The following is a 14,546-nucleotide window of genomic DNA, read 5'->3' on the forward strand; positions in this document are numbered from 1 at the left end:
ATCAAGTACAAATAAATGTTATATTTTCATCACAATTGCCCGCAGACAGTCAGACTACTTGTATCTGGAGGCCAAAGTCTAGGTGCTCACATTCATTGGCTGGCTAATTACAGGAAGTCACGTATGTAACTTAGAGGAAGTAATCCTTAGAGGGCCTTCCTTGCAACTTAAGATCTGTATAGTAGCACTAAAATTGTAGCATGAAAAATCAATTAACTTAAAAAAAATGAATGATCTCTGTGTGTAATAACCTAAAATAAGAGCATTAGACCCCTCAGGAAAATCATTCTGCAAATGGAATTTCTCAGGATACTGCCTAGGGTCAAAGGAATGAGATACCGTACTTCACATCCTGTGAAACGTTCAGGTCAAATCCTGCTATAAAAAGATCTTTGTAAATACAAATATTTAATATTTACAGTGAACCAGAGTTCCCCATTTGCTTAAAAATACCAAATCAGTAATGCTTGAAGGCTAAACCACATTTTTAAGCATTAAAGAAAGCAAAAGTGAGGTACTGTGGAATATTTCGGAGACCATGTAAGCACACCTTTCTGTCTCACTGATGACATCTATCATCTTAATAGTTCCGGTATTCTGTTATTTGTCATACAGTTGTGTAGGCAGCTTGCAGCAGATGTATTTGACAAATGTTAAGGTACACTGGGTTCAGGATTGCTTCTGACACTGAGTGCATAGATAGAACCTTACCATTTCCAAATACAGACTGATCCCTTGCCAAGAAAATCTATAATTCTAGAGCATCCTGACTTGTAATGAGGACCCAGTTAAGTTCCCATAGGCTGGCTTGTTTGGCTATGCCTTTGGAGGGCAGGAGGATTTGTGTTAAATGTTTGCGGGGAACTGGTGTACTGTCTAGGGTTGTTTTGGCCTTTCTCTAATGCTCTCTTCCTCTGGCAGAAGACATAATCCTTTCACCCAGCTAGAGTGGTGACTCAGAACATTCCATAGTAATTTATACCTCTATTAATATTTTGACTTTTGCAATAAAAGCATGTGCCTCTCTTGCTTGCAGAATTTCATATAATGTTGCCAGGAGTAAATCAGAGAGTTTTGCTACCTGTGACTCTCTCTCAAGCTCCATTCTGTGACTAGAACAGTCCTTGCAAAGAGTAATCAATGACTCTCTATGCCACTTCAACTGTACCCTTCATAACACCTGTTTCATACCTCCTAAAGAATTCAGCCACTGAGACAATTCTACCTCAACATTTAGTGTCTAGAAGGTTCAAACCCTAGCTCTTTCTCATTCTGTTACCTAGAAAAGGAGAAAAAAGTATTTTATTTTACATACACAACTATTCAACTTTTTAATATGCTCGGTACTTTTCTTGGTATATAACTAATGGTGATTAATTTCCATATCCTTAAAGGCATATTTTTTCCTATACTATACATTTTCCTTAGACTGAGTTACATATTTCTACATATTTTTTGGAACATGGATTACCCTAAGTCTTAGGTAGCTTAGCTACCACACATAGCAGGAGTTTAGAGCAAAGGAAACACTGAAAAGGATTCAAGAGATGATGGTTATTCTGGTAATTGAGTCAGGGCAAAATACTATCATGCAAAAAGAAGCGGAAGAGAATAATTTAAGAAACAACGATTTCCTTTATGCTTCATGAGAGGCAGGTTAAAGCTCAACTGATATCTTAACATAACAGGGTGCCAAGGATCCTTGTTAATAATGCAGCGCTGGAAAACATTTACCCAAGTTATAAGGAGCTGATAAAATATATCTCTCTGCCAAACATCAGGGTGTCAAGGTCTTTAAGCACTTTCTGTGCAGCAGGGGATTGTATTCATTACCTGAAAGGGTGACCTGTTGATGGGACCCAATGGTATGGGAATCTGACATACAACTTAGACATAAAATTGGATGAGCTGGATAACTTTTTGAAATGGATGCCAGGGCAGGAAAAATGATATTCTTAATCATTATTAAATAATGCCAATATTGTGCCTAGGGAGGATTTTCTTGCTATATGTCAGCAAGTGTTGTGGAGAATACCTTAAATATTTTTCATGCTGATACTCCCCACTATGAGTAGTGTGTGTGTGTGTGTGTGTGTGTGTGTGTTTAAATCAGAATCTAATTTCCATCTCCTATGGGATTTTAAAGGCTATCTCCATAGTAATAGCCAATAAGAGGAGAGGATTTCGCAGGTTTCCTTCTCAGTATTTGTAGCACAGTCATCTCTTTTTATGTCCTTCAGTTTGTTCCCTATACACCATTACTGGCTGCCTCCATGGCAACAGCCAATGAGCTCTTGCACATACATCACTGCCCCCTCTGTTCATGCTCCTCTGTGTGTGCCCTTGTGCACTCAGTGGCATCATAAAGCATCTGAGAGCCATGCAGGTCCAGTCAGTTGGTTTTGTGCTCCGTGCAACCTCCTCTTCCTTCCATACCCTCAGGATAGCACCAATCAGAATTACCTTAAAAACTGCACCTGTGTGAGTTGTCCATCTGCATCTGGTACACATTGATCTTCTCTGACCCAGATCTAATGGATATAAGGTGTAGGATATATAGAGATGGAAGCTTATTGGCTGCACAGGTTTGGGAGAGCCCTTACTTGTAAAATATCAAGGCTTGATGAGACATCATTGTCTAAGTGTAGCAGAATTTGCACTTAAAAGGAGACATTCTATTCACACATTTTAGCATTTCATGCTATTTGTTAGTAGGATTTAAAACAATTTAGCTTTTATGTTTTTACTGTTTTGTAAACAATTACTGTTTTGAGTTCTCTGCATGGAGTATGTTATTTTTCCCTAGAGATAAGAGGAAACATTAAATTTGCCCTTAAGAATCTTGAGTACTTTGGCAAATAATCATTTGCTGTATACACTTTGATAAGTGCCTAGGAGGAGGAATTGATGGTGATCCCAAGTAATATAGGAACTATATTAGTAGGACATTGAACAATTACTATTATTTTTCAACACATGTATTTGGGAAATGTATGGTTGAAAGATATTCTTTGTAATTGGTTTAAATCATTCATGATTAAATAATTTGATAGCTGCAATGAGCCAAATATTGGTTACTAAAGTTTCTTATCATATTGATACTTTAATTTGGTCTGATAAATTTTATTTAGACCAAATGACATTAATCATAAGTTTCTAAATTTAAAATATTTAGCTCAGAATAAAGTTATGAACCATAGGATAGAATGAATGTACACTATTACTAATCATTATGTCAACTTATTTTAGTTGCTTTCGTTAAGTGTTTACTCGCTCTCCCCGAACTCTGTAATGAACTGCATAAAATGTAAATGTACTCATTTAGTACTCTGGGCCTTGGGTCCTCAAACATATAATTCTGTTATCAATTATATTAAAGACCCTTTATTAATAAGAGCAATACTACCATTCAAGGTGTGAAAAAAATTTTTATGAAATTTATTGTCAAACTGGTTTCTATACAACACCCAGTGTTCATCCCAACAGGTGCCCTCCTCAATGCCCATCACCCACTTTCCCCTCCCTCCCACCCCCCATCAACCCTCAGATTGTTCTCAGTTTTTAAGAGTCTCTTATGATTTGGCTCCCTCCCTCTCTAACTTTTTCTTTTCCTTCCCCTCCCGCATGGTCTGTTAATTTTCTCAGGATCCACATTGAGTGAAAACATATGGTATCTGTCTTTCTCTGTATGACTTATTTCACTTAGCATCACACTCTCCAGTTCCATCCACGTTGCTACAAAAGGCCATATTTCATTCTTTCTCATTGCCACATAGTATTCCATTGTGTATATAAACCACAATTTCTTTATCCATTCATCAGTTGATGGATATTCAGGCTCTTTCCATAATTCATTATTGCTTTTAATTCCCTTGCCTTTGGAGATGTGTCAAGTAAGAAATTGCTGCTGCTGAGGTCAGAGAGGTTTTTTCCTGCTTTCTCCTCTAGGGTTTTGATGGTTTCCTGTCTCACATTCAAGTCCTTTATCCATTTTGAGTTTATTTTTGTGAGTGGTGTAAGAAAGTGGTCTAGTTTCATCCTTCTGCATGTTGCTATCCAGTTCTCCCAGCACCATTTGTTAGAGACTGTCTTTTTTCCATTGGATATTCTTTCCTGCTTTGTCAAAGATTAGTTGGCCATACTTTTGTGGGTCCAGTTCTGGAGTCTCCTTTCCATTGGTCTATGAGTCTGTTTTTGTGCCAATACTATGTTGTCTTGATGATGACAGCTTTGTAGTAGAGGCTAAAGTCTGGGATTTTGATGCCTCCAGCTTTGGTCTTCTTTTTCAAAATTACTTTGTCTATTTGGGGTCTTTTGTGGTTCCGTACAGATTTTAGGATTGCTTGTTCTAGCTTCAAGAAGAATGCTGGTGCAATTTTGATTGGGATTGCATTGAATGTGTAGATAGCTTTGGGTCGTATTGACATTTTAACAATATTCTTCCAATCCATCAGCACGGAATGTTTTTCCATTTCTTTGTATCTTCTTCAATTTCCTTCATAAGCTTTCTATAGTTTTCAGCGTACAGTTCTTTTTCATCTTTGGTTAGGTTTATTCCTAGGTATTTTATGCTTCTTGGTGCAATTGTGAATGGGATCAGTTTCTTTATTTGTCTTTGTGTTGCTTCATTATTAGTGTATAAGAATGCAACTGATTTCTGTACATTGATTTTGTATCCTGCAACTTTGCTGAATTCATGTATCAGTTCTAGCAGACTTTTGGTGGAGTCTATTGGCTTTTCCATGTATAGTATCATGTCATCTGCAAAAAGTGAAAGCTTGACTTCATCTTTGCCAATTTTGATGTTTTTGATTTTCTTTTGTTGTCTCATTGCTGATGCTAGAACTTCCAGCACTATGTTAAACAACAGCGGTGAGAGTGGACATCCCTGTTCTGTTCCTGATCAGTTTTTCCCCATTGAGGATGATACTAGCTGTAGGCTTTTCATAAATGGCTTTTATGATCTTTAAGTATGTTCCTATCCCGACTCTCTTGAGGGTTTTTATTAAGAAAGGATGCTGAATTTTGTCAAATGCTTTTTCTGTATCAATTGACAGGATCATATGGTTCTTATCTTTTCTTTTAGTAATATGATGTATCACATTGATTGATTTGCGAATGTTGAACCAGCCCTTCAGCCCAGGAATGAATCCCACTTGATCATGTTGTGTAATTCTTTTTATATGCTGTTGAATTCGATTTGCTAGTATCTTATTGAGAATTTTTGTATCCATAGTCATCAGGGATATTGGCCTGTAGTTCTGTTTTTTTGCTGGGTCTCTGTCTGGTTTTGGAATCAGTGTAATGCTGGCTTCATCGAATGAGTCTGGAAGTTTTCTTTCCCTTTCTATTTTCAGGAACAGCTTGAGAAGGATAGGTATTATCTCTGCTTTAAATGTCTGGTACAATTCACCAGGGAAACCATCTGGTCCTGGACTCTTATTTATTGGGAGATTTTTGATAAATGATTCAATTTCTTCACTGGTTATGGGTCTGTTCATGTTTTCTATTTCTTCCTGTTTGAGTTTGGGAAGTGTGTGGGTGCTTAGGAATTTGTCCATTTCTTCTAGGTTGTCCAGTTTGTTGGCATATAATTTTTCATCGTATTCCCTGATAATTTCTTGTATTTCTGAGGGATTGGTTGTAATAATTCCATTTTCATTCATGATTTTATCTATTTGGGTCATCTCCCTTTTCTTTTTGAGAAGCCTGGCTAGAGGTTTATCAATTTTGTTTATTTTTTCAAAAACCCAACTCTTGGTTTTGTTGATCTGCTCTACAGGTTTTTTTTTTTAGATTCTTTATTGTTTATTTCTGCTCTGATCTTTATTATTTCTCTTCTTCTGCTGGGTTTGGGGTGTCTTTGCTGTTCTGCTTCTATTTCCTTTAGGTATGCTGTTAGATTTTGTATTGGGGATTTTTCTTGTGTCTTGAGATAGGCCTGGATTGCAATGTATTTTCCTCTCAGGACTGCCTTCACTGCATCCAAAGCGTTTGGATTGTTGTATTTTCATTTTCATTTGTTTCCGTATATTTTTTAATTTCTTCTCTAATTGCCTGGTTGACCCACTCATTCTTTAGTAGGGTGTTCTTTAACCTCCATGCTTTTGGAGGCTTTCCAGACATTTTCCTGTGGTGGATTTCAAGTTTCATAGCACTGTGGTCTGAAAGTGTGCATGGTATGATCTGAATTCTTTTATACTTATGAAGGGCTGTTTTGTGACCCAGTGTGTGATCTATCTTGGAGAATGTTCTGTGTTCACTTGAGGAGAAAGTATATTCTGTTGCATTGGGATGCAGAATTCTAAATATATGTCAAGTCCATCTGATCCAATGTATCATTAGGGCCCTTGTTTCTTTATTGATCCTGTGTCTAGATGATCTATCCATTGTTGTAAGTGGGGTATTAAAGTCCCCTGCAATTACCACATTGTTACCAATAAGTTTGCTTATGTTTGTGATTAATTGTTTTATATATTTGGGGGCTCCCATATTCGGCGCATAGACATTTATAATTGTTAGCTCTTCCTGATGGATAGACCCTGTAATTATTATATAATGCCCTTCTACATCTCTTGTTACAGCCTTTAATTTAAAGTCTAGTTTGTCTGATATAAGTATGGCTATCCAGCTTTCTTTTGACATCCAGTAGCATGATAGATAGTTCTCCATCCCCTCACTTTCAATCTGAAGGTGTCCTCAGGTCTAAAATGGGGCTCTTGTAGATAGCAAATAGATGAGTCTTGTTTTTTTATCCATTCTGATACCCTATGTCTTTTGGTTGGAGCATTTAGTCCATTTACATTCAGCGTTATTATTGAAAGATATGGGTTTAGAGTCACTGTGATGTCTGTAGGTTTCATGCTTGTAGTGATGTCTCTGGTACTTTGTGGTCCTTGCAACATTTCACTCACAAAATCCCCATTAGGATCTCTTGTAGGGCTGGTTAGTGGTGATGAATTCCTTCAGTTTTTGTTTGTTTGGGAAGACCTTTATCTCTCCTTTTATTCTGAATGACAGACTTGCTGGATAAAGGATTCTTGGCTGCATATTTTTCTGTTCTTCACATTGAAGATTTTCTGCCATTCCTTTCTAGCTGCCAAGTTTCAGTAGATAGGTCTTCCACTACTCTTATATATCTACCTTTGTAAGTTATAGGCTGTTTATCCCTTGCTGCTTTCAGAATTTTCTCTTCATCCTTGTATTTTGCCAGTTTCACTATGATATGTTGTGCAGAAGATCGATTCAAGTTATGTCTGAAGGGAGTTCTCTATGCCTCTTGGATTTCAATGCCTTTTTCCTTCCCCAGATCAGAGAAGTTCTCAGCTATGATTTGTTCAAGTACACCTTCAACCCCTTTCTCCCTCTCTTCTTCTGCAATTCCTATGATAAGGATATTGTTCCATTTGATTACGTCACTTAGTTCTCTAATTCTCCCCTCATACTCCTGGATTTTTTTTTATCTCTCTTTTTCTCAGCTTCCTCTGTTTCCATAATTTTATCTTCTAATTCACCTATTCTCTCCTCTGCCACTTCAATCCTTGCTGTGGTCACCTCCATTTTATTTTGTACCTCATTTATATCATTTTTTAAGCTTCTCATGACTATTTCTTAGTCTTTTGATCTCTCTGTAGTAATAGATTCTCTGCTGTCCTCTATGCTTTTTTTCAAGCCCAGCAAATAATTTTATGACTATTATTCTAAATTCTTGTTCCGTTATATTGCTTAAATAATTTTTGATCAATTTGTTAGCTGTCGCTATTTCCTGGAGTTTCTTTTGAGGAGAATTCTTCCATTTTGTCATTTTGGGTAGTCCCTCCGGTGGCTCCAAACTGCAGGGCATTTCCCCTGTGCTGTCCAGAGTAACTTGTGTTTGTGGGCGAGGCTGCAGTCAGACCCGATGTCTGCCTCCAGCCCACTGCTGGGGCTACAGTCAGACTGGTGTGTACCTTATCTTCCCCTCTGTCAGGGGCAGGACTCACTGTGGAGTAGTGTGGCCCCTGTCTGGGCTGCTTGCACACTGCCAGGCTTGTAGTGCTGCTTCGATGGAATCTGGCATATCAGCCAGGGTGGATCCGCAAGGTGCACAGGGGCAGGAGGGGTAGGCTTAGCTTGCTTTGCTGTAGGTGGTCCCCTGAGGGAGGGGCCCTGCAGCACCAGGAGGGAGGCTGGCCTGCTGGAGGGATGGATCCACAGAGGCACAGTGTTGGGCGTTTGCACCGTGCAAGCAAGTTCAGTGATGGGAATTGGTTCCCTTTTTAAATTTTGGCTGGGGGATGGGAGGGGGAAATGGTGCTGGCCAGCGCCTTTGTACCCCCACCGAGCTGAGCTCTGTCTTCCCGGGCTCAACGACTGTCTCCTGGTGTCCTCTCACCCCCCTTGCTCTCCGAGAGCAGAGCTGTTGACTTTTACCATCCCAGATATTAAGTCCTGCTGGCTGTCATAACTCACAGAGTCCAGCCCCTCCACTTTTGCTGCCCCTCCACCGCCCCAGCTCCCTCCTACCCGTCCCTGTAGCATGCACCACCTCTCCGCCCTTCCTACCCTATTCCGTCGGCCTCTTGTCTATGCTTGGCTCAGGGGAGTCTGTTCTGCTAGTCTTCCGGTGGTTTTCTGAGTTATTTAGGCCAATGTGGGTGGAATCTAAGCAATCAACAGGATGAGGTGAGTCCAGTGTCCTCCTACACTGCCATCTTCCCAGGTGTCAATCGGTGTGAAAATATTTTTGAAGTTTCCTCAACTTCAATGACAGATTAAAAGAATTGCAAAAATGTGACAGTGGAAAAATTTTAAATCTAAAATACTACATTTATAAATTTAAGTTAAAATAGGCAAAACATTATAGAGAACAGAGTGTTGATGAATAGTTCACAAACCTAAAGATACTATGTAGATTTAAAACATCAACATAGTATTACACTAAAGAGAAAACTACTCTAGTATTTAGATGTTTTGTTATTTTACTTACATTTGACTTTTAGATTTCTTTGAGATATTTTAACTAAAATCCACTCTAATACTGCACTTGTACTTCCTATTTCAAACTCCATAGGCATCATTTAATTCAAGTCAACTTGAAGTTCAGGAGCATAGTTTAGACTATTTGAAATTGACTACATCCAGCTTTTTCATCATTTTTAAAAAATAAATAATAAATATTGCAATTATATATAATGTATTTCAAACTGGTGATCAATTGGAAATAGCAATTCCTTGCAAGGAAAGTTTCCCGAAGGCAAAATTCTCATGAGGGTTGGAGACATACTGAATTGGTAGTCACCTGTTGTAAGCAGATCCTTGCCCTTCCTTGACTGGGCCTGCATAGGAGTCCTTCAATGAAGGATTGTTGTTTTCCTTTCCCTTGAGGTGAGAGACATGGGCTAAAGATTGAGTAGCCCTGAGAAAATCAAAGAGCCTGAAACATAGTCCTATGAACATCACAAGATTTCTTAACCTCTATAATTTTCCCATTCATTTTGGTTTTGTCATCCCCTTCAGAAGTCCATTGTGTTTGTTCGGAGACAGCAAGAAAGCTTGAAGCTGAAGAGATGAGTCCTCTTTGCTAAAGTACTAGTATGATTGCATCCAAAGTTGTTATTAAGCAATACTTGGGAATCCAGCTTGTTTGGAAAATTTCTGATGCTTTTAAAAAGCAACTCATATTCCTGACCCATAGCTCTATTTCAGGAACTCCTCACATGCCTCCCAATTTTCCTCTTTAATTGTATTTAACTCCTACTGCAGTATCAAATTATCAGCCAGGGAACATTTGCAGTCATTCTTTGCTTTTCTCTGTTTGCCAAGTGTCGTTTTATGTAATTGTATAATATCAGCTTCTCTGGCCCACTCTGTCTTACCTGCAGGTGTGAGGTTCTATCTCACTTATGTAGGATATTCAACTTTCAGGTACAATGAGTGATTTTTCTAGTGTTAAAAGTTATTCTTTTCTCGTTGAAATATAAATAGATATTTTCTCATTGCAGTTTGTAATCGTGTATCCTCATGTATTTCTGTTTGTTTCCTTTAACTGTGGTTGAACCAAAAGTTATGCAAGACCAGAAATCTTTTAAAGTTTATACCCTTGCTATAGTTATGCAAACAAGTAAAAAGTCATTCTAGCACTAAAATCCACATGGTTAGTAGAGAATGAAGTTTCTGTTCCTTTTCTTTCCTCTAGAGTTCACTGATTTAATCTTATTGACTCATCAGTAAATTATAACTTTTGTGCATTATTATTATAAAATCATTATTATTTTTGAAAAACCTTTATATTTTTCCATTTATAAGCTAAACTGTCCTCCAAGGATCAAGAAAGTGAAGGCAGTTCTTTTCTGCAGACTGATCTCCTACCTTCCAATGACAACCTCAAATAAACCAGGCTACTAGGGATCCTAACATGCCACAAAAGTTCATTTGATCCTTTCAATATTAACAGCCAAATTTACTGAGGGCTTCCTATATGTTAGGCAATGTCCTAAGCATTTTGAGTGCATTTACTCAATTTATCCAACTCTATAAAGCAGGTGTTTATTATCCTGACCTTATAAATGAGGAAACTAAGACACAGAGAGGTGAAGTAACTTGTCCACAGTCACACAGGGAATGAGGGGAAGAGCTGGGGTCTGAATCTGGGCAATCTGGCTCTGGGTTAACAATTACTGTACAACTCCTGTGATCTCCAAATGTTTTTATCGTTGGTCCATTAGGAGACTCAAGTTATCATCCCCACCACCTAAATAAGCTAGATGGACAGTGAAGTTTCCAAATAATAGTGTTAATTAAACTATGAAAGAAAAATTGAGGTTAGGTTCAGAAAGGCTACAAGAGAAACCAATGTGTACCCAAAAGAAGCTATATAAACTTTGTTTTTCCCAGATCCTTTGTATTTTGTTTTCATGAAATAACACTTGCCCATAAGAATGTTTTAACTTTTGCTTCAGCAAGATGTTTGTGTTGTTTTAATGCATTGATACTGAAAGGAAGAAAGAAGTGAAGTAGCTGGGAAATCATGAGTGAAGTAAGTGCAAATTGGTGATCAAAATTGTTTAGTGAGGGGTGCCTGGGTGGCTCAGTGGTTAAGCGTCTGACTTAGGCTCAGGTCATTATCTTACGGTTCATGGGTTTGAGCCCCGCATTGGGCTCTGCACTGACAGCAAGGAGCCTGCTTCAGATTCTCTCTTTCTCTCTCTGGCCCTCCCCTACTTATGGGCATGCACTCTTTCTCTGTCTCTGTCAAAAATAAACAAACTTTTAAAAATTGTTTAATGATACTCGAAATCTATTTTTAAATGCTGAATTTATATAGGCCCCCCTGCTTTTAGTACATATTTCCTAGCTAACTCTAGGATACATGGCATTGAATTGAGGGCTTTTCAGAGTGCTCAATTTATATGCTATCTCACTTATCTTCACAGTCCTCTTTAAAAGTATTAGAAACCCTGAACTGAGAAACCATGCTGGAAAACCAAGAAACACTGCTCGTAAATGTCACTGCTTCATTTAGCTAGCTTTGTCAACCATTTTTGATGGCCTGTATAGTGAGTTCTCTACCACTGGCTGTGCTGCTTGAATTTTGTAGCCATGGCACAGCCTTCTCTGCTACTGGCAGGCTCGCTTTGTGTTCAGGATGCACAGAAGGCTCATCTCTGATGCCCTGATTCTGTGTGGGGTTTGCATTCTGAAGAGCTCTAAAACCTGCAGGGAGGCATAATATGAGTCTATGGCAGAGGCAATGTGACTCCGGCCAGGCTGGAAAGGGGAATTTACAGGAACTTCCCCACTCTGGTATGTACATTCTTGAACTTAAAGTCCTTTCTTGGAAACAAAATATTTACGTATTATATAACAGCATGATAATAACAGTGGAAATGAAAAAAAAATAGATTGTCACCACTCTATCAAAACAATTTTTATTTTGTCAAAAGCATACCTACTTTTATACATGTAAGTGGGGTCCTGAGAAGAAGCCTTTATTTTGCTCTACATTTACCTCACTCAACTCTGTTAATTTACCTGCAAAAAGGGGGTTAATTCCAATTACGAGGAGTGGATATTTTCCTGAGGATTTAGGAGGGAATTGGGAAGGGAACTCAGATTGTACAGGATACAACAGAGACTTGATAACATTTCCTTCCCCACCTCAGTGCCCCTCTTTCCTCCCCAGTCTCTTCTCTCTTCCAGTCCCCCACTCGACCCCTGGTGTTCCCTGGCAATTCAGCTCTTCACCTGGGCTTTCATTTCCATCTTGGCGAAAGAATCAGCTATGGTCAGGTGTGCCTCTCTGGGGTGTAATTTCCTTCTCCCCAATGCAGATTTCATACCTGTCTTGGTCTGTTCTGGCTGCTGTAACAAAATACTGTAAACTGGATGGCTTACAACAACAGAAATTTATTTCTTACAGTTCTGGAGGCTGGAGTATCCAAGGATCAAGGTGTAAGATTTGGTGTCTGGTGAGGGCCTGCTTCCTAGTTCGTACACAGCTGTCTTCTCTCTGTAAACTCAGTGGGGGAAAGGCACAAGGACCTCTCCGGGGTCCCTTTTTTTAGGACACTAGTTCTTTTCATGAGGGCTCCATCCCTATGACCTAACTGCCTCCCAAAGTCCCCACTTCCAAATAAAATCACAATGGAGATTAGATTTCAACATGAATTTGGGGGGTACACAAACATTCAGTCCAGAGAAATAGCATTGACAAATGTACTTCTGATTGACGGGCTTCAATAGCTGTTTTGCAAATCTTGTCGTGGACAGTGGACAAACTATTGAGTATTTAGGCTGTGGGAAGTGGTGGGGAGACACTGGGGGTGGAGGGATGGAGGAGAGAGCTTCTTCCAATATTTATTTGGGCCATTATATGTAACTCACTTGTGATACTAATACTTGTTTAGTATTTGAAGTAAAGAGGGAAGGAGAGGACAGAGGAGAAGCAGGTAAAAGGAGAAAAATGAATTTATTTTTTCTCACTGGGTGCTTTTTTAAGTAGCCCACAGTATTTTGGTATCTACCACCTTCCTTTAAGACCCGTCTTCCTTTATGACTTCAGGGGCTCTTTTGTGGTTCCCAGAATTACATGCTGTCTGCTGTCCCCAGTCCTCTTCCATTCGATATCCAGGTCTCCCATAGCCAATATGCTTACAAACCACATGCCTGTTCTCCACTCAGCAAGGCTAACTTCACTTGGCTGTTTTGAGGTCGTAAAATTAAGCTAACATTTACTACTAATAATATAGTATCTGCTAATAGCATAGGGGGTAGCATTTTTCTCTTTCAAGAGGCATCTATATTTTAAAGATGCAAAACGAAAAGACGATGTTTTTGGTAAAATTCTATGGGGTGTAAAACTGAAGTGCAAAAACCCAAGCAAACCAGGAAAACCTTGGGGCATATGGGATAACATTTAAGCCAGAAATTCTGTTTGGGAATCTGGATTCAGGATCTGGTTTTAGTTCCCACAGCTTTTTCCCTTACTTCGAATACACGGCTTGTCTAAAAAATCCACCTACCTGCAACTCTTCCTTTTCTACACTCTTCCATAGACTGCTTGGCAATAGTTCTGAGACTTTTCTGTGGGGGCTGCGTGTGTCCAACTGAAGGGAGAGAGGGTAGTGGTAGGAGTCAGGGATTGGAATTTGTGGGTCATTAGGAAGTGCTGTTTCTCTAAGTCAGAAATTGCTCTAACTGACAAGCAGCATTATTTGACATCTGGCCAAAAGTTTTAATAATTAATTTTTAAATTATAAAAGTAATATATAACCATTATAACCAATTAAATGTATTTAAGCAGAAAATGCATGATATAAAATTTAAAATTCTAATCTTTCCCCATCTCGAATTCCATCCTGTAGTGGCAACCACTGTTAGCAATTGGGGGTATTTCTTTTCATACTTTTATCCATGCTCAGCTAATTTTGGCTCTGCATAATCCTGATATTTAGCTTTTCTAGCATTCTCTTGGGCTATCTTGTGCAAAAAAGGTAGGTCAGATTTACATCTGGGCTATGGCACATAATGTTTAATAAAAGACATAGTGCTGTAAAAAATAAATTTTTCCATAGTATTAGAATCAGCTGCTGAACATTTAGGTCTTTGTAGTCATATGATGATTTATTTTCTACAATTTTTTTCCTTGAAAATACAGCTATGCTTGAATTACTCATTTATATGTTCTGTTTTATTCTTTTGTCATTTTAACCTGAGGTCTCTGTTAATGTCCTTATTTTTTTGCATTCTTTTTATTTGGGGATATATTTGAAATGGAGGAGTGGAATACTGGTTGGAGCCAAGACCTAAAATGAACAAACAAAAAACCCCCTCAAATTCAGAAAGCTCTCTATTCCTTTCCTTGTATGGATCAATGATGAACACTTCTCTTTCTTCATCTATAAATGAGGATACATTTTTGAACAAGTTGGCTATTGGGTATACATTTAAACATAATCTTTTATATCTTAAAATTATGACTGTCTTCTGTTTTCTTTTCTCCAGATGGAATAATTCAGGTAATTTTCATGTCATTTTACTGTCGTCTCCAGTAATTGTTAATTTGA

The sequence above is a fragment of the Panthera leo genome, chromosome A2 (genome assembly GCF_018350215.1).
Source record: "Panthera leo isolate Ple1 chromosome A2, P.leo_Ple1_pat1.1, whole genome shotgun sequence".
In the NCBI taxonomy this organism is placed as follows: Eukaryota; Metazoa; Chordata; class Mammalia; order Carnivora; family Felidae; genus Panthera; species Panthera leo.